The 4,190-nt window shown below is 48.5% G+C and overlaps 1 pseudogene; it reads right to left on the bottom strand.

Moving 5' to 3' along the window:
• Positions 1-210: 210 nt before the first annotated feature.
• On the bottom strand, positions 211-3,817 carry Rpl27a-ps3 (ribosomal protein L27a, pseudogene 3; annotated as a pseudogene).
• Between the last annotated feature and the right edge of the window lie 373 nt (positions 3,818-4,190).

Consider the following 4,190-nt stretch of genomic DNA (forward strand, 5'->3'; position numbering starts at 1 on the left):
TTCTCTAGACAGAGGCCTCATTCACTACTGTTTTAATCCAGGACACAAATACCCGACAGCATCCATACAGAATCTACTTAAGGGAGGGACTGTTTGTTTAGGCTCAGGGTTTCAGTCCATCATGGGAGGTGAGGGAAGCAGGACAGAGTACTTCCATTCATGGTGGCAGCAGCACGTGATGAATGTTCTTCACATGATGGTGGGCCAGTGTCATGGCTCTTCCTGGTTGTCATCTTGACTTCCTCTGGAATGAACTACAATCCAGAAATGGAGGGCACACCTGCGATCCAGACCTTAAGGCTGGAAGACACAGGTTTCTGATCTAGATCTTGACATGGAAATCCTGATAGTGGCCATGAAAAGCTTAGCTCCAGGCAAATTAGTACATGCTTTCCATGTTTGCCCAGGCAAGCAGATCTCCGAGTTCAAAACCGGCCTGGGACAAAGCAAGTTCCAGATCCAGGTGCGGTGATCCTCACCTTTAATCTGGGCCACACCTTCTGCTGGAGGTCTACATAAGGACATTGGAAGAAGGAAGGAAGACTCACTCTTCTTGGCCTGCTTGCACTTACTCGCCCCCACATGTGTTGGAACCTACTTCTACAGAAGACCAGCTGAAACTGCTGGCTGCAGCACTCGAGAGAGCAGCCCTGCACCTCGAGTGGGCAGCACAGTAGAGCTGGCCCTGGTGGCATGGGTCCCGATAAGCCAGCCCAAGGGCATAAGAGCAGGAAATATGGCACTTGTATGAACTAACCCCAGCAGTGCTGAAGTGCCTCCTGTGTGTGGGAGCTGGCAGGCTGACCAACTCATCCACCACCCAGGCCCAAATCCAGGGCTTCGAGTTGGCCACCCCAACACCTACCCCAGTCTATGAACTGCTGGAGCTCATGAAGGAGCCGGTCCTGCAGATCCAAAGCTGCAGGGTCTTCATGACACAGGGCCACAACAGGATATCCGAGAGGAGTCGGCGATGATCCAGATTTGATAGTGTAGCAGAAGTCAGAGGCCTTGGACCAGAACAATGACTCACTGCAGTGAACATCTGAAAGTGAAGATGTGTAAACCAAAGGATATACCTGTGACACAGCATGGCACACTTCAGCTTCCGTGGTTAGGGATTTTTCTTTGGAGGCAGGAGGGTGCCAGTGAGGAGGGTGGATAGGAAGGAACAGGGAGATGAGTGGGATTGGGGTGCAACATGTGAAATTCACAAAAAATCAATAAAAGGTTAAAACAATGAAAAGAAAGAAAGAAGGGAGGGAGGGAGGGAGGGAGGGAGGAAGGAAGGAAGGAAGGAAGGAAGGAAGGAAGGAAGGAAGGAAGGAAGGAAATGTTAAGAACCAGAGCAGTGGGAAGAGCACCACCATCTCCTGGGCATGGTGTGGTTGAGGCACACATCACCTCCCGGCCACTGTGGTAGCCTGCACAAGATCAAGTCAGTCAAATTTTCCGAATGGTTGGGGGAGGAGCTCCTGGGGCCACACTCTCTCCCTACGGAGTTAGTGGCAGTGGATGGCCACTTTTCCTTGAGGATGTGGCCTCTGGTTGTTCATTCCTTAGTGAATGTACCCATGCCCATTTGCACATGGTCGGCCAGCACTAGTTAGACCCAGTGGGCTGCTAATAATAACTTTATTTAAAAAAAGCCATAAAGTCAGAAGGAAGACAGGTTAGTGGCTCCTGCTGGGAGTTGGAGAGAGGTAGTATCTAGAAAATAATATTCCAAACAAACACACAAAAAGAATAACGATTGCCTACATGTATGAAAACCTCAAAGAGCAAATTTAAATTTTTTTCCCTAAAGGAAAATCATCTGAAACTGTGAGCCTAAACCAATCTTTCTATCCCTGTAAATTGTCCATTGTGTTTTCTCACAGCAATGGAAAGTTGACTGACACATCTTCCTCAAGGAAGAGTTCCAAGTCATTTCTGTAAGCCTTCCCTCCCTCCAGGGAGAATAGTTTAAGCCCCCTCCCCTCACTTTGAACAGGGGCTGCCTGGGCGATCTGTTCCCAAGGAGTAGTCAGGAGAAGGGAATGGGAAGAGAAATGTTTTCGTGAAACAAAGTTTTAGAAAACATAGCTTATTCCCTTGACAGGCACTAAAGTTAACGTCAGTGATGCCCCGTGGCGTGAGCACTGACAGATTATCATGTGAGCTTTACCTTGGCCATCTTCTCCCAACTACCCACAGCTCCAGTCTTTCTGGGTTAGAAAACGTCAGACAAGCCCAATTGCTGAGACAAAGCCACAGAGCCGGATCACGAACTCCTTGACATCGTCCAAGTCCTAAGAAAGCAAATGAACCTGAGAAAATGCCACAGGCCAGAGGAAAGTGATTTGTGGTGTCCCTGGATGGGACACTGGAGCAGAAGAAAGATGTCAGTGTGGACACCGGTGGCACCATTCCAGGCATCGAGGCACACACCTGCAACGCCAGCCCTGAGGAAGCAAAGACCGAGGAGTGCAAAAGGCAAGGCCAGCCAGGGCTATGCTGGGAGACCCTGTCTCAAACAAAGCAAATCAAACGCTGAGGAGAAGGTGAGTGGTATCTAAACAAAGTGGGAGGATGTCCTAGTTTGCTTTTCGTTGCTGTGATAAAGACCATGACCAAAAGCAACCTGGGGGAGGAAACCACTTACGTAATTTCACAGGCTACAGCCCATCGTGGAGAGAAGTCAGGGCAGGAACCCTCCCATGTCAACCATTAGAAGAAAATGCTGCATGAGTCAGGTGCAGGTCAGTCTGGTGGAGACATTTCCTCTTGCCAGATGACTCTAGCTCATGTCAAGCTGATGAGATCTAAGGGACACAGACACTCTGCTGGCGTTGGTTTCTAAGCTGGGACAAACGTTCACAGTAACAGCACAGGAACTCTGAACTCTTTGTAAGTTTTCCATTTGTTTAATTAGTCATTTGCTTTGTTTGTTCGTTTTTTGAAAACACTATAGCTTAAGCTGGCCTTGAACACACAGGCATTCCCCCGCCTCAGCCCCAAGTGTTGGGATCACAGGCGTTTGCCATTATGTCCAAATGCAAGTTTTCTATAAATACAACCTACTCTAAAATTTTAAACATTAAAAGGCCTCGAGGGCAGCAGGTGTGGTTCAAATGCTAGCGTGCTCATCTACCCTGAATCCAATCCCCAAAACAGTGTGAAACTGGTGAGGTAGCCAATCCCAACACTTGGGAGGTAGAGGCAGCAGGATCAGGAGTTCAGGGCCAGCCTGGACTTCATGAGATTCTGTTTCAAGGAGAAAAGATAACTAGGTGTCTTAATTGGAGTTTTTATTGTTGTGAGGAGATCTTGACTAAGGCAACTCTTTTTTTTTTTAATGTTAGCATTAAATTAACCTCCAAAGTGGCTTAAAACCACCAGAACAGGGGCACCTCGAACACCCTTAATGTTCTCTTCAACTCTTCTGTTGAAGACTTCGGCTTTCACGATGACAGTTTGCTTAGGAGTGTCCCCTTTCCCAGGACTCTGTAATCGCCTGATCACACAACATCAATGATGGGAGCAGCTCCAGTCTTGTTTTTCGCTGCATTGACCCGTGTCTGCTCACAGACCAACATCCATAACTTATCCAGGTTGACAGTTGGGCAGAAGCTCTGGTTCCTCTTCAAGTGGTAATGCTTCATGCCAACTTCCCTGAAGTAACCTGGATCGTATTTGTCAAAGTTGATCCTGTGGTGATGCACGCCTCCGGCATTCCCGCGGCCTTCTGGGTGCTTGTGGTATAACTGTGGCCAAGGCTCACATGGCCCCGGAGTTTCTCTGCCTTCCTCAGTCTGGATGGCACGGTGGTGGCAGAAAAGAAAGAGAGAGGAGCCCAAGGCAACTGTTATAAGGACATGGGGATGGCTTACAGGTTCAGTTCATTATCATCAAAGCAGGAAACAGGGCAGCATCCAGGCATGGCACTGGAGAAGCTGAGAGCTCTACATCTTGATCTGACTGCAGTCAGGACAGACTATCATCCAGGTAGCTACGAGCAAGGTTTTAAAGCCCAGTCCCAAAGTGACACACTTCCTCCGACGAGGCCATACCTCCTAACAGTGCCGCTCCCTGGACCAAGCATATTCAAACCACTACGCTAAGCTTTCAGAAAGGCATAAACCTGATCAAGAAAGAATGTCTACCTCACTGGACTAATTGCGGGTGAGGGAAGCTAAGGCCACAGAGAC

Source organism: Rattus norvegicus, chromosome 1, assembly GCF_036323735.1.
Source record: "Rattus norvegicus strain BN/NHsdMcwi chromosome 1, GRCr8, whole genome shotgun sequence".
In the NCBI taxonomy this organism is placed as follows: Eukaryota; Metazoa; Chordata; class Mammalia; order Rodentia; family Muridae; genus Rattus; species Rattus norvegicus.